The sequence below is a fragment of the Lactuca virosa genome, chromosome 3 (assembly GCF_052849685.1).
Source record: "Lactuca virosa cultivar CGN04683 chromosome 3, Lactuca_virosa_CGN04683_v6, whole genome shotgun sequence".
NCBI classification, from domain to species: Eukaryota; Viridiplantae; Streptophyta; class Magnoliopsida; order Asterales; family Asteraceae; genus Lactuca; species Lactuca virosa.
The window spans coordinates 109,322,165-109,345,290 of record NC_136428.1 but is presented as its reverse complement, the minus strand read 5'-3'; the positions used below and the strand labels follow the sequence as shown (position 1 = coordinate 109,345,290).

General features: G+C 38.6%; 1 pseudogene; it reads right to left on the bottom strand.

The window, feature by feature from the left end:
- Positions 1-20,052: 20,052 nt before the first annotated feature.
- The window catches only part of LOC145163917 (transcription factor ICE1-like), a 66,018-nt pseudogene continuing 62,944 nt past the window's right edge, over positions 20,053-23,126 (bottom strand).

Below are 23,126 nucleotides of genomic sequence, written 5' to 3'. Positions count from 1 at the left end.
TTCTAAAATTGGAAAGTTTGGTTTAAGGTTTCTACCCTAAGCATACGATTGACCTTGTATTCATTGTAATCAAGTACCAACCCATGAAGCTTATAGGAGCTTTATAGAACACTACTTTAGCCCTGGCATATTTTGGCAACATCACTTTCCATATTAGCCTCACATGTATGCTCATTTCATATCCTTGTAGCGTACACGTTGACTTGTTGAGGGTTAAGATGTAAGGTCATGATTTGAGAAGGGTCTTTGGACACTAGCGAGTTAGCTATCTATAAGTCTTTTTGGAATCATTACATTGTCTTACCATATCCGTTGCTTTACATTTTGATTACCAATGCATTTACTCCACACGCCCCTTATTCTTATGCCATGTGTGCATGGGCGGATCTATAGTGGTGCATGGGGTTGCACGTGCAACTACTCAATTTTTTTGTATTAGTATAAAAAAGTTTAATATTTTTATATAAATGTGCACCGATAAAAATACTTAATATTAACATTGTAGTTTAAAAGTTTGATTAAAAGTTGAGGTGGTTGAGTTGGTTAAAGAGCGAAGTTAAGTTTCTTGTTTTAATGAGTGCTCGAGTTCAATTCTTGCTCAAAACAATTTTCTATTTTAATTTTACCGTCGATTTTCCTTTTAATGCACCTTTTGTTATTGGGCTCCAAAAATTTTATAGCCAACAAAATCATATATATGTAAAGTAATTACCTTAGTCTCCTGTAGCCGGGATCCTATCTTTTAAATTTTCTTTCATATACGAGTTACACATATACATGGATGCATTACATTTGTTTCAAACTAAACAAGGGATTTTCTTCACTATTACATCATTAAGTTGTTCAACTCAATTTATGTTTCATTCTACATTTTGAATTGACTTGTTTGTTCTGTCAAGCAAAAAAAAATATCGAAATGATAAAAATGCATTAATTAGTTGGCATTTGTGTATTATATTTTGCTCTAAACAATGGAATATGTCGAATTATTTTGCATTCGTAGCTTTTATAGTATCTTGGGCAAGCAACATTTTGTGATGATGGTACCAACACGGAAATAAACTCCCACAAGGCCAACAACATGCCAATGAAATGACCAATTTGTCCTTCAGAAAATTTGTCTACACTAGTTTGTTATATTTAATGCGCTCGTAATTTTTTTAACATTATTACATTTGATCGAAACTTTTTTTTGGTGCACCTACTCCTACATATTTCTGCGTCCGCCCCTGCATGTGTGTAGGAATCCTTGATGTCCCATACTTAATGGGGTTTTAGATAGCGGTGGTTGAGATGAGCACTTACCTAGGATAAATGGTTTTTCATTCATCTGGCTTTATTGTGTGGCTATTTCCATTACATAGATAATATGTTGATTTGTTATGAGGTTATATATACGGAGATTTTATATTATTTGATGTATACTTATATCTATTGTGGATGGTTCTATGTATTACAATTATCAAATTGTATTGATGTGATGTAGACGAAAATTGTGCAAATTACGTGTTTATTAAATAAGACGATAATTTCATAAATGTGGTTTGTTGAAATTCATATGATTACTTATGGAGTTATAACTCATGTGTCTAATTAAGTTTCTCAGTCAACATATTATTTGATTATGTCTTTTATCTGGTAAGATTTAATTTTTTGCGATAGAAACTAAATTAGTAAAAGAAACTAGGTGGGAGTTGATTTACATTGATGTTGGCCTTTAATTTTAGTATTATTATTTCAGCTATGTATGTTAATGATGTTGATTAAACACCTCGTGTGACACTACAGATATTTATGGAGTAATTATATTTTTTAAAATAGTTTTAATAGAATATATGGTTTTCAAAAGTAAAATGTTAGTATTTTAAATCGGGCCTTTTTGTCTCAATATATTTAGTTCAGTTGGAACCTGGAAATAATAGATTAAGATTGCAGCAAAATTATTTTGATCGACAACTAATGTTACAATTTTTAACATCTCTATTGTCTCGTTGTTTTTCTCTTTATTTGATACAGAGACAAAAAGAATAAAATATGATCATAATAAAATTATTTGCCACAAACATAATATCATATTTTCAACACCTTAATCTCACCCTTTCATGTCCCTTTTTGCTCCGGATATATCAGGATAAGATTGAGAAAATATAATAAATAATAAAATAACAATAAAATTATATTGATATGCAATCAATAACAAATATCCTTTCTACTGTACGTAAATAATATAATAAAGTTATAATATAATAATTATAAATATATCGACTTGTTTATTTATTTATTTCTAAAGAACCATGATATATATATATATATATATATATATATATATATATATATATATATATATATATATATATATATATATATATATATATTTTCCGAAAAAGCCATAAAAAAGTAGCTAATTTATTTACCAGCAAAACTTTTAGATTAAAAGATTTTTGCAATTTTTATTTTTTGTAATAAATTGATGACTATTTTAAAAAATTAAAAACCACACGATAATCCTCTTAAGTTGTTACGTATTGAATCAAAACATTTATGATCAAAAGATAAATGGGGAAATATTCCCTTTTCAAACCATTTATTGATGGACCTTGGTACGTTGTATTTTATTTCTATTTTGCAATTCAATAATATTAAGATGTGCGATTTTATTAAATAAATTTAAGATTAAATCTTTCAAATGTTATTAGTTCATTTGAGCTAGGCCTGTTGTTCAAAAATCATAAATGCTCTCATTATAACTATATAATAACATTTTAATGGCCTAATACAGTGAAAAAAAGCTATACGGTAAAATTTCTTATAACCAAATGGCTTTTTGTCTAACGATAATATCAGATGCTGCATTTTCTTCTTAAAATTTCTTATACTTGTCGTTAAAAAAACAATACTCCATAAAAATCAGTATGATCATTATATTACAAAATTTCTTAAAGATGTTATCACAAATTCACAATTGATAAATGATAAGTTAATAATATCAGGTATATTATAGGTTAATTTTATATGTATCCCTACTTGTTTCGTTTACACCTGTGTGAGTGGGAATGGATGAATATATATATATATATATATATATATATATATATATATATATATATATATAATAATTTGATATTCTATATGAGTAAAAAGAGGTATGTATAATAGCAATCATATTATATTTATCACAAATATAAAATTTTCTTTATTTAATTTTATAAAAGAATGTAGGAAACTCAAAAAGAGGATCCAATATTATCCAAGGCAATGTGTACAACATCATTGGAGGAGGATGGTTGCAATTTGAAAGCTATTAACTTCGCCTGTCTCTTACGCACCACGTACATATTGGTTTTACAGTAGAATTCAGAAATCTATGATTTCTAGGCAGTAGTTTTAGATACGTTTGGAAAAAATATTTTGAGTAAACAGATATTGACTATTTTGAATTTTTTGATCATCATTTTTGAAAATAACAATACTAATAATGATAGTATTTTTTTTTTCAAAAAATAAACCCCAAAATCTCAATTTAGTTATTTATGTTTAACCAATTTAAGGTGTTGTCTTACTCTTAATGGAATCATGAAAAATATAAAAATATAAGTTCATTTCAAATAGTGTCACTTAAGTTCCTCGATGTACTGACCACGTACAAGACATGGTTGTTGATGTGGCTTGCCTGGCAACGCGGAAACACCACCCATTTGGCATGGTGAGGATGTGACGTGGTGAGATGTTAGGCATGCAGCGACCCACCACGACCTTATTCTTTCTTGTTTAGTTCAATTTCATAATCATTATTAGATTTATTGGACAAAACTGCAAGATTGGTGCCCGTGATATTCAAAAACATTGGATTAGGCCCAAAAAGTTTTCAACTTGCATGAAATGTTCAAAATCAAGGTTTTACCGTGTTTTTGGTCCCTGATACACTTGAAAAGTCGATTTTACATTTTTCATTTTTTTTTCTATTTTCTTTATTTATTTTGGTATTTAAATAACTAAAAATAAAATAAAAAATAAAATCTTGCCGAACCCTCTCACCGATACCCTCTATCTCTCTCTCTCTCTCTCTCTCTCTATATATATATATATATATATATATATATATATATATATATATATATATATATCACTCACTCTCCTAATCTAACCCATATTCAATCCTATTCATCTTTAAGAATCTTCCACAACTCCATCGACATATCCCTCCCTTTGGTCAGCGTCCTGCTGATCGAACCCCACCACCGTTCCCATAAACACACAATGAAACCCCCTTCCCCTTCAACAACACACTACTCTATCATCTTACCCAAGTCAAAATCCAAAAACCAACAACAAATCGTTTGTCAACATAATCTTAGGGTTCCAATCAAAGAACCTGCAACTTCTTTAAATTGGAGAAATTGATCATGGATAAGCCTCTAGTAACCAAATTCCCTTTAATGTCGATCACTTCAACACTCTTTAACCCCCAAATTTTATTAGGCAACTCACCGGTGATTCTTAAATGGAAGTGAAAAAGCCTTAAATTCCAAGAGCTTCCCAATTACATTTGACAATTTCCCACCCAAAAATTATCCCTTTTTTAGCAGAAGAACAATTCCTTTTAAGGTCAAAATGTAACACTCGGATTCTGGTATGTCACTTTTACTCCTTGAGTTATTAAATTCATTGCAAAGGAATCCCTTCGTACGCTGGGCGTACATCTATGTACGCTTAGCGTACATGGGCATGCAGAGTCGGGACCTTAAGCCACGTACGCAAGGCGTACGAAGAGTACGCGGGGCATACATAGCCATTCCCTAAAACCCCAATTTTAAGGCATGAACCCTATTTAAGCTCACTTATGACCTTGGACCCTCATTCTTATCAGCCTCCACTGCCTTTGAATGTCCCCAAAACCTAAGTTTCCATAGAAAGTGATCTTTGAGCTTGAAAGTGACATTAGTGGCCCTTTTTAGTGTGTTTGCAAGAAGAATAAGTTAGTGAGCAAGCCTTGGACGTGGTTGAGCTTCAAGATCCTGAATCTACATCATCTTGGGAAGCTTTTGGAGGTAAAAAGCTCATACCTTGTTGATCCTTTTGTTAGAGTGAGTTAGGGTTTGGTTTTAAGCTCATTTTTAGTCCATGGATTCTCTTTTGTGAGTTTGGGCAACTCAAGAGGTTAGATATGCTAGATATTAGTCCCGTTGGCATGTTAGAAGCATAAAAATGCCAACTTGTTGATGGATTTGAAGCCATGCATGAGTCAAGGATCTTTAAGTGAGCTTTGATGAAAAAAATGAATGTTGGACTCCCATAAGTCATTCTAAGGCATAAAGTTGCCAACTTTATGCCCTAAGACCCTTTTAGTAATCAAGATTTGGTATTGGGATTAAGTGTCTGCATGGGTTAAGTACCAAACGGCTGAATATAATAGACTGAGTAATACGCTGAGCGTACCAAGGTGTACGCAACGCGTACTGTATGGCAGGCTAGTACACTGCGCGTACGGGGATTACGTTGCGCGTATGCTTCCACTGAGCCTTTGGGCTTGTATTGGGCTTTAGAGGCATTTGGGCCTTTTTGGTTTTGAACCTTGATCTGTTTAGAGTGGGTAGGCCTTTGAACTTGCTAATGGGCCCTAAGTGGCGTTGTTGGGCCTTCTGGGCCTTGAGGCCCGTTATTGCTTTTGGACCATGAATAGTTAGGCCATTAAATGAAAAAGCATTGGGCCCTTATTTTAGGAGTTTGGACTTAGGGTTTTAGCCCATGAATTGGGATTGTGCCCTAATTTTCATTAGGGTAATTTGTGTATTCAGTGTGAGATTGCTGGAGTGGTAGCTAAGCAGTTAGTATTTATCAGCAGACCGAGGTAAGTCTTCTCACTATATCAATGGGTCGAAGGTGCCAATGCCAACCCATTACTTAACATGTAAAATACTAGTTGTCTATGTGTTTTCTTGTCTGAAAGACCTCGGCGGTATCCCATGGCACTTGTATGGAAGACCATCGGGGTAGCCTTGTTGGATTAGGTGTTTAAGCCCATAACTATAATTAGTATGTACTTGACCCGATAGTAGCATGATCCTTTTGGGTTGCCTTCATCATAGCAGCTGGACAAAATGAGTTTTGGAGTAAGAGGTTAATTAATGATTTATTAATATATTATAAGAATAATATATTAATTGAGAAATCATATTATTTAATTAATATTGATCAGAAATTAATTTAGTGATCAAAAGAGACTGATTAAAAGAATGGCGACTGATTATGTAAATCAGTAATAGTTGTAGTTTGGGCTAATGGACTCTATTGATATGGGGTGGACGAAAATCTATGGGAAGCCCATAGAATTTTCGTCTAAGGCCTATCATGTGGGGGTCTGTGGATTTCTTAGGGCCTAAGCAAAGGAATTAGGGTTTCCAGTTGAAAACCCTAGCAGACTCAATTATAAAAGGAACCCCCCAGCCTCCAGATTTCGGCCACTGCTTCCTTAGAAGAAACCCTAGCCGATTTCTGCTTTTCCTTCTCCTAATTCTTTGCTAAGTGGTGTTTGTCACTCCATTAGAGGTGCAGCACTTGAGGCACTAAGCTCTTGAAGGTCAAGATTAAGCACTCAACAAGAAAGGTATTCATCTAAACCCTAATAGATCAGATTTCGATTTTATATCTTAGAATTAGGGTTCTTGCTTTAGAAAATTAAATTTGCATGTATAACTTGAGAAAAAACTAGATCCAAAGCAATTAGGGTTGCATGTGCACCATAGGAATGTTGTAATGATGAAAACCCATCAGTGGTATCAGAGCCAGGTTGTTTTTCTGTTATATTTGATGTTATTGTGTTTTGCCAAAGCTGAAACAAAATCGTTTTTTGTTCACTGCCTGATGAACTCGACGAGTCCAAAGATGGACTTGACGAGTTGGACCAACTCAACGAGTCCATGCCCTGACTTGACCAGTTGGTTCGTCAGTTGGTAGATTTTTCGGATTTCATGCCTAAATTAGATAAGGATCATTACCTTAAATTGTTTTAACTGTTAAAATTTGAATTTTCTGATATGGTAATGAATATCCTCATCTAATTAAAAGATAATGGTCAAATTTTAAGATAATGTCCAAAATTATGTGATTAGTTTAATTATTTAAAATTTGATCTAGAAGTTTTGAAAAGTTTCAAAATTTTCCCTAAAGTTTTGGATTTTAAAATTTGATTAAAAGTTTTAATTTTGAAATATTAAATTCTAAAACCCTAGTGATTTAAAAGTTTCAAATAAAACCCTTATACTATTATAATATTAAAAGATTAATATGTATATATATATATATATATATATATATATGTATAAATGAGTCAGTTTTACCGTTAGTAGGCCTCATTCACGAAGCTGGTCTATAAGGGGTGTTTATGGAAGCGGCCTATAAAAGAACTACCATTGGGTATCCACTCTTACAGGGGCGGACGCAAGATTCTGTAGTAGGTGTTGCCGATTCATAGTAGGTGTTTCCAGTGGCACATTATATAGTTGAAAAAAGAAAAAAAAATCAAAAATTTTGCACTACGTCAGGAAAAACTAGGTGTTGCCGGTGCCACCGTTGGCACCATAGTAGATCCGCCATTGCACTCTTACCCACCACACTCTTGACTGGTGGAGGGTCGTTAGCCGAACGGGTAAGATAGGAAATTAATTCCTCATTAATAAGTATAATGAATATTATATAGTAGCTAAATGTTCTTATAAATTCCCAATCTTAGTTACTTTAGGAAAAATGTGAAAATGATGCTAGTCCATGAAATTGCACTTTGCACCTTGCCAAGTCGTTAGTGGAGCGTGTGTGTAACGCCCCAATTCTCAGGTATCGATTTTATATAAAAATTTTCTTGATTTCAAGGTCTACTCGACGAGTTGGTTGCCCTACTCGTCGAGTAGCAGCGGGTTTGTCCGCATGTTTTATTGACCTACTCGCCGAGTCCAAGAAGGGACTCGACGAGTAGGAGCTGGAGGATGAAACCCTAATTTCCGGGGTTTTGCACCCTATTTAAAGGATCATTGGCCTCCCCCAGCCTCCCCTTTACTGCTCCTTGTCCCTCTCAGACCCTAAATCGAGTGTGTGTGTTCTTTTGGTGTGTTCAAGCTTGGAGGAGGAATTTTGGAGGAGAAAACACTTTGGGAAGCAAGGAAATCAAGGCTAGGAACTCGTGGGGAGCTAAGAGATTCATCAGTTGTCACTCTCTGGAAGGTATTAAGCTGTTTCTTTGGCTCATCTCTCTCTTCACCTCTTTTGCATGAGTTTTAAGAAAGGTTTCTTGTGCTTAAGCCAAGATCCGAAGTTGTAACTTCAGATCTGGACTCCCCTTGACCTCTAGATTCATAAAGTCATCAGCTTTGCCTAGTATAAGCCTTCCCTCAAGGGTGTAACTTCATTGCAAGCTTAGTTTTGTTATTTTAGGGTCTTAAAAGCCTTGCATGCACGTAAAGTTTGCAACTTTACGTGATAAGCATGCCTAAGGAAGTTGGATCTGCAATTTGGAGCCTTGGCATGGCTTAAAAAGTGTCTGTATGGTTGAAGGACTGAAGGGACTCGGCGAGTCGCATGGTCGACTCGGCGAGTCATATGAAGATGGGCATGGACCCGACGAGTTGGATGAACAACTCGGCGAGCCCGATGAAGATTGCTGTAGACTCGACGAGTTGGATGAACAACTCGGCGAGTCAATTAGGGTTTGCCAATTAAAGGATGCGTGTGGACTTGTCGAGTGTAAGAAGGAAACCCGACGAGTAGCCGTGGAGCTTCGACCACGAGCTTTAGGAACTCGACGAATCACTCTGGTGACTCGGCGAGTGGACAAGTATTGCAAGAAACTCAGCGAGTAGCTGAGGGTACTCGACGAGTTGAGGTCAACATGGACTGTTGACCTTGACAGTTGACTTTGACTTTGACCAAGGGTTGACCAGTTGACTTTTGGGGTATTCAGGAATTTATAAACCTTATGATCTGTTGGGTATAGGTGGTGGGGTTCGTGGCGGTGATTCAAGAGTTGAGCTTTCTATTTCCAGTCGGCAGTCGCAAGGTGAGTTATCCTCACTATATCAACAGGGTCTAAGGCACCAAGGCCGGCCCTTTATATATTGTATCGGGATTATGGCATGATATGTTTATTGATTACATCCTGGTAGTTAGGATAATGGTATGCTTATGCGTAGCGACCTGGTTAGGTCAACGTCTTGGTTATAGGATAATGCTATGTTAGTGACCGGTTAGGTCTGTATCCTGGTTATTGGGATGTTGCTATGATTAGTGATATGTTAGAGCTAGAGTATGGTATTTATGTGCACATGTTCGTTGATTGGGGGTTGGGTTGAGGCGGTCCTGCTTTGTGCTGTAGGCCAACATACCCGGGGAGCGGTCCGGATAGGCTGTAGGCCCTGCGAGGCGGTCCAGTCATGCCAAAGGCTCGGGAGCGGTCCAGATAGGCTGTAGGCTCTGTGAGGCGGTCCAGTCAGGCTGAAGGCTCATTATGCATGCTGATCTGAAAATGTTATTTGTTGTGGTTATTTTGGTATGGAGTTGGTATTTTGGGGGAGCTCACTAAGCTTTCGGGCTTACAGTTTCAGTTTATTGTTTCAGGTACATCAGGGGATCGCGGCAAGGCGAAGGCATGATCGTACAGCTCCTCATGATTTGTTTAGGTTTCTGGGAAAAATCTGATGTTAGATATTTTGAAAACAACTTTGTAATGATGATTGGTTTTTAAATGTTTTGAAAAAGTTTTAAACTGGCATGAAATTTTTGGGTGTTACAGTGTGTGATTAACCGACATACTAACTTGTACTAACAGGGGTGGCAAAGGGTAGCTCGAGAATTACCATAGATCAATGCAGCGTGTGTGGTTAACCGTCAGATTGATTAGGTGGTAAATGACATCGAGAGTGCCAAGCTAATTTGCATGGTTATTCACACTTTGTTTGTGATCCTCGGTATCCCAGTCACAAACTTGAAGGGCATAATTGAGATTAAACATGCCATTGAAAAGTTCAATGAATCTCAAAAGAATCTAGGAATTTCATTTCATTTAAAACCTAGTTCTTCATTTCGTTTTTCGTGGTGGAATTGGTAAATCGTCATTTACCTACCTTCAAATAATTTGCAATTGGATTACGGCATCCCTCTTCTGAATTGTGAATTATTGTGTTGGGTCCTTGCCTTAATTTTTCATTTGGGTGTTGTATTAAGGATTCTTTATCTAATCAAAAATTTGTTCCTTTTCTTTTTCAGATGTCTGGCTCAAACAACGCTTCTGGCTCGAACTCCAACTCCTCAAGCTCCTTTTCTCTATTGAACATTTGTGGCAGGGTCACCTTTGATGGATCCAATTTTAATGATTGGATTCGCAACATTCGTATGGACTTGCGATATGAAGAGAAAGAATATGTCCTCGACAAAGAACTCAAAGAGATAGATGAAACCAAAGCTTCTGCTGAACAAATAGCTGAGTATAGGGCTCACAAAAAAGACGCGACAAAGGTGTCGTGTATAATGGTAGCCACTATGACTCCTGAGCTACATCGGTTCTACGAGGACTACCGGCCTTATGACATGTTCCAGGATTTGATGGAAAAGTACCATCAAAGCGCACGTCAGGAAAGGTACGAGATTGTCGCCTCGCTGATAACAACCAAGATGAAAGATAGAGAGTCCATCACGAGCCACTTGCAAAGTATGCAAAGGTATGTGGATCGGTTGCTCAAGTTGAATGTCAACTTTGACGAAGAGTTGGCGATTGATATTATTCTCCACTCTTTACCTCCTTGTTATTATCAGTTCAAGATGACTTCTCATATGAACAAGGAGGAAGTCACCTTGAGCAAACTTCAAGGTTTGTTGAGAATTGCTGAAAGTGGATTTAAAGGAAAAGCTGTCGAGTCCACCCATACTGCTGCTGCCCCGTCCTCGCTATAGGACATGGAAAAGGGAAGAAGAGGAAAGCTCCCTCTAAGAGCCACAAGGGAAAGTCCCATGATGGATCCTCTTCAAATGGATCCAGAGGTAAACCCGGTTCTGCCACTCCCTCATCTGATCCTAAAGAAGCAATGTGTTTCTACTGTAACGACAAGGGGCATTGGAAACGATGCTGCCCGAAATACTTGCAGGACATCAAGGATGGGAAGATAAAGCCCTCCTTCGCATGTATTTATACTATTCAATCTAATAACTTATCACATGCTAGTTCTTGGGTCCTTAATACAAGATGTGGTTTTCACATTTGTTCTGATTTGCAGGGGCTAAGAAGAAGTAGGGATGTGGAGCATGGGAACATGAACCTGATAATGGGGAATAGGAAATCGTCGCATGTTACCAAGATCGGGATTTACTCTTTTGTGCTTAGTAGTGGGTTAGGATTAGACTTGAATGATTGTTGCTACTTGCCAGAGATGACAAGGAATATTATTTCTTTTCATGGTTTATACAGACAAGGTTTTAGATTTTCATTTAATAATGAAGTTGCTTTTATTAATGCTTTCTATAACGATACTTTATATTTTGAAGCATTGCCTTGTAATGGTGTATATGAAATTGTGATGGTTGTAAATAACTTAGGAAATAATGTGTTGCATATCGTTTCGTTTAATGGTTTAGACAAGGCATGCTTGTGGCATTGTCATCTTGGACATGTCAACAAGAAGCGCATAGCCCAACTCCAAATGGATGGAGTCTTGGAGTCATTTGACCTAAAGTCAGATGACACGTGCGAATCTAGTTTCCTTGGAAAGATGACTAGATCACCTTTCACTGCCACTTATGAAAGAGGTGAGGGATTGTTGGATCTCATACATACAGATGTGTGTGGACCCTTTAGATCCACCACAAGGGATGCATACCGCTTCTATGTGACTTTTACCGACGATTATAGCAGCTATGTATATATCTACTTAATCAAGCACAAGTCGGAAACCTTCGAAAAGTTCAAAGAGTTTAAGAAAGAAGTGGAGAATCAATTGGACAGGAAGATAAAGATGCTCAGATCCGATAGGGGTGGTGAGTATCTTAGAATCGAGTTCCATGACTATCTTAAGGAATGTGGAATTGTTTCACAATTGACGCCACCTAGGACACCACAACTCAATGGTGTGGCTGAGAGGCGCAATCGAACCTTGTTGGACATGGTTTATTCCATGATGACTCGAGCTTCGTTACCTATCACATTTTGGGGGTATGCCTTAGAGACTTCTGCCCATATCCTTAATCTAGTCCCAACTAAGAAGGTTGCCAAAACACCTCACGAAATGTGGACAAGGAAGGTTCCCTCGTTGGCACATATCAAGGTTTGGGGTTGCGAGGATTTCGTAAGACGAGAGACTTACGACAAGCTTGAACCTCACAATGAGCGGTGTATTTTCATCGGCTACCCACAAAAATCTTTTGGAGAGGGGTTTTCTGCGAAAGAGAGATCATATTCCAAGAGGACAGTGGGAGGAAAATTTGTCACACCCCCGAACCGGAACGACGGAAAAGTCCGGGGGCGGAGGACTTCATTGGACAGTATCATAACAATTGAATATGAATGAAACAAGCATCACAACCATTACATTTAATAGTAAAGAAGTTTATACTGTACTCAAATGTTGTTTACATGACACCAGATACATGTGACAAAAATGAATGAAATGATGTGAAGACGTCCCATCCTCCAAAATAGCATCGTGGTTACCTGTTTACTGGTTTCCTGAGAATACAAGTGATTTTGAAAAGTGTCAACATTTAAGTTGGTGAGTTCATAAGCGTTTTTGTATGCAAAGCAGATTGTAGCTGTTTCGTGTAAAAAGATAGTGTATACTTCCAGAAAATCCATTATTTTCTTATATGTATGAACTGTAAATCTCAATCCAAAAACTAAAAGCATAAGTAGTGATGTACTGAAAATAGTGTTAAGTAATTTTATCATTATATAAAACTACTTGAAGGTATGCTTATCCCGTAAACCAAATGTTTGTTAATACCCTATGTGAGTTTTTATAACCATACTAATACGACTAGTGGCCCGAACGACGTTCTTCAGGCGTCGGAATGGTATGACATTTTTCACCCCAGACCTGCCGGTCTAACTGCAGCTAACAGTTTAGGTGCGGGGTTGTCAATCCTGTATAGATCTATACACAAGTGTCACGCTCTCCCTACAAGAGACTCTGATTATAATTCAGGACTTTAGTGGGTACTCTGGTGGGTACAATGAAGTAGTGTCTCACAAGTCTGTATCAACAAGTTTACGTCTAGTGTACTGAATGAAAGAAGTAACCTTTTATATCTATACACATATACATGATATATAACTAGGATTCAAACGACCTTCGGACAAATAACCCGAATACCCTAAGTCCACAACCAAACAAGGAACAGGAAGTAAGGTGAGCTATCAGTCCTAAGTCCTTTCAATCCTACTTATATAATTATATCCATATAGATACACAAAATATAAGTTAAAAGAGTTTAATAAAAGTATTTGATATGTAAAAGAGTTTGTAAAACAGTTTGAAGTAAAACAGTTTGATAACACAGTTTGAAAAGTAAGAAATCCACTTGTTTGGTAGTTATTAATCACATGTGATTGATATAATAACTATAATAGTTCAACTTGTATCCCCCATAAAAGCATTTAAAAACATTTAAAAGGTTAATTAAGGGGTATGAACTCACCTGTAGTGAGTGGTTTGGATGAACGGAATGTATAGGATGCTAGGTGTTAAGTGAAGACTTGTACACACACAATGATCCTAGTTTAACATATAATATCACATATATGTATCCAATTAGTCTTTAAACAACTAATTAACAAATTTAAGACATCCTAGGACATGTAAAACACCTTATTTAAGTGCTATAAGTCCTAAGGATTGCATCTAAGTGTTGTAGGACATTGCTATTGAGTTTAGGGTTCAAGGGGACCCTTTATTTGAGTTTACGGTTTTGTGACCATAACTCATTGAGTTTACGGTCGTAAACCCATGATTTTACGGCCGTAAACTCATGTTTCTTTGACCATTTTGTGTTTTGAAGCCTTAAAGATCATAAGAAGCATTCCTACTTCATGTTTAAACCTTAGGAAGAGATTAGGGCACCATTTCACTCCTTTTAGGAGTTTACGGTCCTTGGACCATTTCCCTTTGGGTTTACAGCCGTAAACCCAATTGGTTTATGGTCTTTTGATGTTTTCAAGTACTAAGCACATCAAGGAAGGGATCTAGGCTAGTTTCCAAGGCGTATAAGGGACTAGGGCACACTTTGGCACCCTTTTTGGGGTTTACGGTCCAAGAACATCTTGGACCGTAAACACCTTTGATCCTTGGTTTCTAGGGTGTTTTCTTGATGTTTAGAAGTGTAACAAGCTCTATAATACTCTAGGATAGAAGTACTTACTAGGTAGAAGCTTGAAAAGGTGCTAAAAGTCCAAGAACACTAGTGTGTGTTCTTGGTGTTCTTGGTGAAACTTGAAGATCTACACTTTTGGAATGATTTCACGGATGAAATCATGTTAGATCACTAGATTAAGGTATATATCAACTTATTAGGGTAAGAAACACTTACAAGTTGAAGATCTTGAAGAAATGTTGGATGATACTTGAGAGAGAATTGAGATTTGGATCTTGAAAATGTGAAAAATGGTAAAATATGACTAAGTGTCATATTTATACCCCCTTTTAGGGTTTACGACCGTAAACACCTTTGTTTAGGCCGTAAACTCCAAACTCTTGGAGTTTTGGAATAATATTGTTGCACAATAAACCCTAGGGCATCCTCTCTCCTGTTATCTCCTGAAGTACTAATCTTAAAATACTCAAACTTATTCCAAAAAGCTTGAAAATTAGTAGAAACAGTTTTGACTCCTATTGAAGTGAATGGTTGTACAGAATAGAAATTTCGGGTTGTCATAGAAATGAATCCTTGAGAGAGAAGAGAAGTTAACTGGAAGTAAGATGAAGGAAATGGTGGGGTTTGAGGTGCTTCCTGGGGATTTTAAGAAGGAAAGGTGATAGGACTCATGCCTAGTTATTTGTTGGATAATATGTTTATTCACTGGAGGTTTGCTTGGGATACTGTCGACTTGTGCATGGGAAAAGGAATTAGTCGTCAAATCATAAAGTCAACACTTCATATCTACTTTAATTTGGACGAAACCCCCTTGAAACTCCTTTGTATGGCCGAAATCACATGTGATTTCGGCCTAGGGGAGGAGATTTCGGTCCTAGTGGCTTGGATCTTGGTGATTTCGGTCCTAGGATGTTCAGGGATGGGATTTCGGCCTTAGTGGGTGTTCTAGGATGAGATTTTGGCATCCTCATAACCAAGATCCCAAGGTGGGTGGGGTATAAGGCCATAAATTATACAATAAAGTTTTAATTTCATGATTTGTATCCATTATTTGACTTGTTTGACCTTTAAGTGTTTAATACCCACATGATTTTCAATGTATACATAAATACATATATATATATATATATATATATATATATATATATATATATATATATATATATATATATGTATATATATATATATATATATATATATATATATACTTATACAAATAATGTCCCCTTTTGGCTTTCAAAGTTTTATTGCAACTAGGTTATATACACATACGTTGTGAGTACACTTATACACAAGAATTCTTAGACTTTGTTTGACCCAAAATTTTCTAGTTATCACATCATCCCCCCGTCATAGGGAATTTCGTCCCGAAATTGGCATCTTGCACGGGTTCTTGCAACTATCGGAAAACTTGTGGGTACTTCTGTTTCATTTGATCTTCATGCTCCCAAGTGAATTCAGGTCCTCGTTTGGCATTCCAACGGACCTTCACTATGGGTATTCGGCTCTGTTTCGTCCTTTTGACTTCCCTGTCCATAATTTCAACAGATTCCTCTATGAAGTGTAGACTCTCGTTCACCTCGATCTTGTCGAGTGGGATGACAAGAGTTTCGTCAGACATGCATTTCTTCAAATTGGACACCTGTAACGTAGGATGTATGTTGTTGAGTTCTTGTGATAATCGAAGTCTATAGGCCACTGGATCGATCCTGGCGAGGATCTTGAATAGTCCAATGTACCTCAGATTCAATTTTCCACACTTCCCAAAGTGTATCATCCCTTTCCAGGGCGAGACCTTTACCATTACGTTGTCGTCGACTTGGAATTCCAAGGGTTTCCATTTTTTATCCGCGTAGCTCTTTTGTCGGTCCCTGGATGCCTTTAGTCGTTCCCAAATGTGGACGATCTTCGCGATGGTCTCTCTGATGATCTTGGGATCGGTGAGAGTGCTATCGGGGACTTGCCCTCTTTCCAGCTCTGTCTCTCCCACCTCAGCCCAACACAGAGGTGATCTGCATTTGCGTCCATATAGAGCCTCAAATGGAGCGACCTTGATACTAGTGTGATATCTGTTGTTGTATGAGAACTCGATGAGTGGAAAATGGGTATCCAATGCCTTGCCAAAGTGTATCACACAAGCTCTTAGCATATCGTCTAGTGTCTGAATGTTCCTCTCACTTTGCGCGTCGGTTTGAGGATGGTAAGTTATACTCATATCGAGTTTTGTCCCCAAGGACTTCTGAAGTGACCGCCAAAACCGTGAGGTAAATCTACTATCTCTGTCGGAGATAATGGATATTGGGATGCCATGTAATCGTACGATCTCTTTTATGCACGTCCTGGTTAGCTTCTCCATCTTGTCGATCTCCTTTATTGGCAGGAAGTGTGCGGATTTGGTTAACTTGTCAACGATCACCCAGATGGTGTCAAGTCCTCCCACTGTCTTGGGCAACTTGATAATGAAGTCCATGATTATCCGCTCACACTTCCACTCGGGTATGTCCAATTGTTGGAGCAAACCTGAGGGCTTCTGATATTCTACCTTGACCGTGGCACAAGTCAGACACTTGCCCACGCAGGTAGCGATCTCGTATTTCATGTTCGACCACCAATAAAGTTTCTTGAGGTCCAGGTACATCTTGTCCGAACCGGGGTGAACGTAATATTTTGTCTTGTGAGCTTCATTCATGACCACATCCCTGTACCCGCCGAATCTCGGTGTCCAGATTCGATTCATGAAGTAATGAGTTCCGTCATCCCTGACTTCAAAGTTCTTATCCATTCCCCGCAATGCTTCTCCTGCGACGTTATCGGGTTTCAAGGCTTCTAGTTGTGCCTCCTGGATCTGTGCGGATAAGTGGGAATGGATGGTTATAGTCAACAACTTTACCTGGCGACCCGAGTATTCCTTCCGGCTTAGGGCGTCTGCTACTGCGTTAGCTTTGCCAGGGTGATAATGGATTTCGTAGTCGTAGTCACTTAGCAGTTCAACCCATCGTCGTTGCCTCGTATTAAGCTCCTTTTGGTTTAGGATGTGTTGAAGACTCTTATGACCTGTGAAGATGGTGCATTTAGTTCCGTACAAGTAATGTCTCCAGATCGTTAGGGCAAACACCACTGCCCCTAATTCAAGGTTGTGCGTGGTGTAATTGACCTCATGCGTCTTGAGTTGTCTTGAGGCATAGGCAATGACCTTTCCTCGATGCATGAGCACACATCCCAGGCCCTGTTTGGATGCATCACAATAGACCACAAAGTCTTTGGTCCCTTCTGGGAGGGTCAGGATTGGTGCACTTCACAGAGCTTTCTTAAGTGTTTGGAAGGCAGCTTCTTGTTCTTTTCCCCAGCTGAAAGTTACTCCCTTCTGTGTTAGGGTTGTGAGCGGCTTTGTGATCTTAGAGAAGCTTTGTATGAATCTTCGATAGTAGCTAGCAAGGCCCAAAAATTGGCTTATCTCCGTCGGCGTTCTTAGTGTTGCCCAGTTTGCAATCGCCTTGACCTTGGAAGGATCCACATGTATTCCTTCCTTACTGACCACATGCCCTAAGAAATCTACTTTCCGGATCCAAAATTTGCATTTCGAGAATTTTGCGTATAGCTTTTATGCCCTTAGTGTCTCCAAGACTTGCCATAGATGTTGTCGGTGTTCTTCCTCACTTCGTGAATAAACTAGTATATCATCTATGAATACTATCATGAATTTATCCAGATGAGGTCGGCACACACGATTCATCAGGTCCATGAATATTATGGGTGCATTCGTTAGACCGAAGGGCATCACTACAAACTCGTAATAACCGTAGTGAGTTCTGAATACGGTCTTAGGGATATCCTCCTCCTGAGTTCGTAATTGGTGGTACCCCGAACTTAGATCAATCTTTGAGAAGTAGCTTGATCCTTATAGCTGATCGAATAAGTCGTCGATTCGAGGTAAGGGGTAATGGTTCTTGATAGTGAGCTGGTTTAGTTCTCGATAATCTATGCACATGCGGAACGTTCCGTCCTTCTTCTTTACGAATAAGACCGGTGCTCCCCAAGGTGAGAAGCTCGGTCGGATAAATCCTTTGCTCAGCAATTCGTTTAGTTGGTTGGACAGTTCTTGCATTTCCGCTGGTGCTAGGCGATAATGGGATTTGGCTATGGGGGTGGCTCCAGGAATCAAGTCGATTCTGAACTCGACTTGGCGTACGGGAGGTATTCCCGGGAGGTCTTCTGGAACATATCAGGGAAGTTACAGTCCTTGGGAGTATCCTTGATGTCTTTCACTTCTTGTTTCTTATCAACGACATGGGCTAAAAAGGCGTGATATTCCTTGTGCAGGTACTTCTGAGCCTTGATGCAAGAGATTATTTGCAGATTCTTCCCGAATTTATCGCCATAAATGACAAGGGTTTCATCATTTGGTAGGTTAAGGCGGACGGCCTTTTCGTAACACAGAATTTCGGCACGATGGGGGCTTAATCAATCCATGCCGATGATGACATCGAAACTACTGATTATAACCGACATCAGGTCGATTTGGAATGAATGATTGTTTAGAGTTAGTGTGCATCCTACAAATATATCGTTAGTGTGTTCTGTCTTTCCATTAGCCATTTCTACGGTGAATGTTTCATTTAGTGTTTGGGGCTTCTGTTTGAGTAAGTGTTTGAACTGGTGGCTCACGAAGCTTTTCTCCGCACCACTATCAAATAGTATGCATGCATATGAGTTGTTTAGGAGGAACGTACCATTAACCACGGTGGGATCCGTTACTGCCTCTTCATGACCCATTGTTAGAACTCTTGTTGCACCGCCACCATTACTGTTTTGTGCCTTCGAGCAATCCCTTTTGAAATGCCCGATTTCACCGCAGCCGTAGCAGGCGTGACTCACCCCAGCATTTGCGGCCTGGGTGGTCGGTTGTGCAGTTGTTTTGCAGAAATGGGCCGTGTGTCCTTTCTTGTTGCAGTTATTACATTGTAATTATCGGTAGGCGCCATGGTGGTGGAAACACTTGTCACATTTCGGAAGGTTTCCAGCATATTGCTTGGCTAGAGCAGGGGCGGTAAGGGTGGTGATGGCATGGAAAACCACAGTTTGTTGCTTATTGGCTGGGTCCTGAGCTGGTTGCCCTTTCTTCCTGTTCCAAAACTTCATCTTGTTGTTACCTTCTTTTGGTTGCTCGGGCGTGGGGGTTATAATACCTTGTCAAACTCCCTGGTCGACCAAAGTTTGTGTCAGGCGTTTGGCACTGTCGAGGGTGCTCGGGTTGGTAGATATGACCATCCCTTGGATATGAGGGGATAGCCCCCAAATGTAACGCTCCACCTTCTTGGCCTCCAAAGTGACCATTCCCGGGCATAGATTCTCCAATTCGTTGAATCGGGAAGTGTAAGTGGCAATGTCGGAGCCCTCCATGTAGTGTTCCCACAGTTCCTGTTCAAGATTTTGCATCTCGCTCCTTGGACAGTATTCCATGAGCATCATCGCTTTTAAGTCGTCCCAACTCATTGCGTTGGCCACAGCTAGAGTCAAAGTTTTAACGTGGCTGTTCCACCACGACAAGGCTGAATCTGCAAAGGTGCAGGCAGCGTATTTGACCTTGAATTCATCGGGACATGTGCAAATTTCGAAGTCGGACTTAGTCTTTTCAAACCATATTGTTAGAGTCACGACTCCATCGTCACCATGGTACGTTCTAGGTTTGCAGTTCATAAACTCTTTGTATGATCACGGCCGCTGGTGCCCTTGATTCTCGCTTTGGTTGGAACTCTTGGTTCCGTTTCTGCCTCCATTGTCATTATTGCTGATTTGGGCTACAACAACAGCCACAACAGCCGTCACTGCAGCCTGAAACACTGCAGAGTCTATTGGTGGGGGAGGTGGCGGTGGCGACGCTGATGGAACGGTTGGTGTGTTGTTCTTGCGCCGGTTTGACTTCCTTTGTGGCATTTTTCTGCAATAAAGTTAAAAGGTGGAAGGATGATAAGTTTTGAGAATAGTCATGAATCAGGCATTTATCGTAACTGAATGCCTTGTTTATGTATGTGTATCCATTCTAGTCGTTTTTTGAAATTTTCAAGCAATTTACGAATGAAATTTACTATAACAAGTAACAATTGCATAATAAATAGTGGCATCCAATGAATTAAAAATGCATAAATATTTCATTGATAACATGGTTCTAGTACATAGTTTAGGGAAAATTGACTTTTAGGAAGGTCTACATGAAAGAGTAGCACTAACGCTTACTCGTAAATGAGAACAAGATATGAGTAGTACATGCCCTACTCACGGCGGGTAGTGTTTTGTGGGCCGGAGGATGAAGTCGAGGCGCCCTGCAATTCTGCTATCCGACGCTCGACTGCAATCACTTGTTCCTCTAGAGTCGTATGCCTCTCTTGATACTCTCGCACTTCCGCTCTAGCTGTGGTAAGGTCCTCGTGGAGGCTGTCAATGAGGTGACATGTCCGAGGGTAGTCCCTCTCCATCCATCGGTCTCGGGCGTTGGCTGCCTCAGTAGCAGCTCCTAGCTCGACGATCCTGTTGGCCGACGCCCTAGTCTGATCTCCGAGGTGGGAGATGCGTTGTACCATGACAGGAAGATTCTTGTCAGCCGGTCCTCCATGGCTGAGGTTGTAGAAACCTTGCTACATGTCTTACTCCGAGCGCTGGTGTTGCTGCCGGCTCCACCTTTCCAAGTCTTCCGCCCAGCGGGGCGTGGGTCCATTGTAGCCTAAACGGTGTGCGGGGACTCGAGCGACGTAAGGAGGATTTATGACTTTGGACTCTGCATCCTCTTCCTCCTCTTCCTCTTCCTCTTCCTCGTCTTCTTCTTCCTCCACCTCCGGATCTTCTTCGAGTTCTTCCTCAGGTTCTTTTCCATTAGTTCCTCAGGATCCTCTTCGATCCACCCACCATTTCCCTGGTTAGGGAAATAGGGGTCTCCAGGTACGTGGAATCCTGCCATGATGTCTATGCGAGAATGGAGATGTGATAAATACATTAAAGACTTAAGTGTATGGTTTTGTAGTATGCTAAAATACTCCTATAGTATTTTAAAATTTTATGTTTGTCTTTAGGGTATCTTGGTATTTAGGGTTGGTAAGTTTTAGATTCGTTACCCACTACGACCATTCCTAAACACATGTTGGTCTTATCTCGTATAAATATAGTTGATCAGGCAATATTTATCCCATATATGATTACATAACTGCCCAGGCTTAATCGCAGTGTTTAACTCATCTAAATACTTATATAGGTTTTCTTATTACGACACTGCCCTAGTATGTATGCATGCATATACATATACTCTTACAAAAATACTTATATTTTAAAAATATACCTTTAGTCAGAGTGTTTTAGTCCCATTGTGTTTATAGTTGTATATCTTTCATGGTTTGATATACTTAGTTCACTATAAAAAATGCTCTGATACCAATCTGTCACACCCCCGAACCGGAACGACAGAAACGTTCGGGGGCGGAGGACTTCATTGGACAGTATCATAACAATTGAATATGAATGAAACAAGCATCAAAACCATTACATTTAATAGTAAATAAGTTTACACTGTACTCAAATGTTGTTTACATGACACCAGATGCATGTGAAGAAAATGAATGAAATGATGTAAAGACGCCCCATCCTCCAAAATACCCTCGTGGTTACCTGTTTACTGGTTTCCTAAGAATACAAGTGATTTTGAAAAGTGTCAACAATTAAGTTGGTGACTTCATAAGCGTTTTTGTATGCAAAGCAGATTGTAACTGTTTCGTGTAAAAAGATAGTGTATACTTCCAGAAAATCCATTATTTTCTTATATGTATGAACTGTAAATCTCAATCCAAAAACTAAAAGCGTAAGTAGTGCTGTACTGAAAATAATGTTAAGTAATTTTATCATTATATAAAACTACTTGAAGGTATGCTTATCCCGTAAACCAAATGGTTGTTAATACCCTATGTGAGTTATTATAACCATACTAATACGACTAGTGGCATGAACGACGTTCTTCAGGCATCAGAATGGTACGACATTTGTCACCCCAGACCTGTCGGTCTAACTGCAGCTAACAATTTAGGTGCGGGGTTGTCAATCTCGTATAGATCTATACACAAGTGTCACACTCTCCCTACAAGAGACTCTGATTATAATTCAGGACTTTAGTAGGTACTCTGGTGGGTACAATGAAGTAGTGTCTCACAAGTCTGTATTAACCGGTTTACGTCTAGTGTACTGAAAATTTATTATCTTAGTGTAAGTAAATTAATTACTCCCTTAATAATTATTTATCTCTTCTGGAAATGATAGTGTAGTGTTTGTAACTCCCAAACTATACCAATTATAGTTTATCATGTCTGTTTGTCAAGAACATTTATATAAAGATTTATATAAACAGATAATAAATATTTAGTCTAGTTTCATAGTGTAAGTTGAACATTATATTTTTGGGTTGTAACCCTCAGAATAGTGACATAACTAAAATGTACCCCTTTTTGTGAGAAAACTATATTTTTGGTAGAAAGTTTCCAAAAACCTTATAGTTTTGAAAATCATAAATTTTCCTCATGATTTTTATAACATGGGTCACGTTTTGTTTTGTTAGTTTTACATTTTATAACTAATATATCACAAATATTTGGGTAAAGCTAGTGATAACCACATCTTATGCAAACCATATCTCATATTTTAACATAAAGATGAAACATGTAAATATTTGTATAATAAACACATTTTGGACTAGTACTCCCTCCCCCCCCCCCCCCTAAATCATGAAAAAGCTTGAAAATGTGGGGGTATGA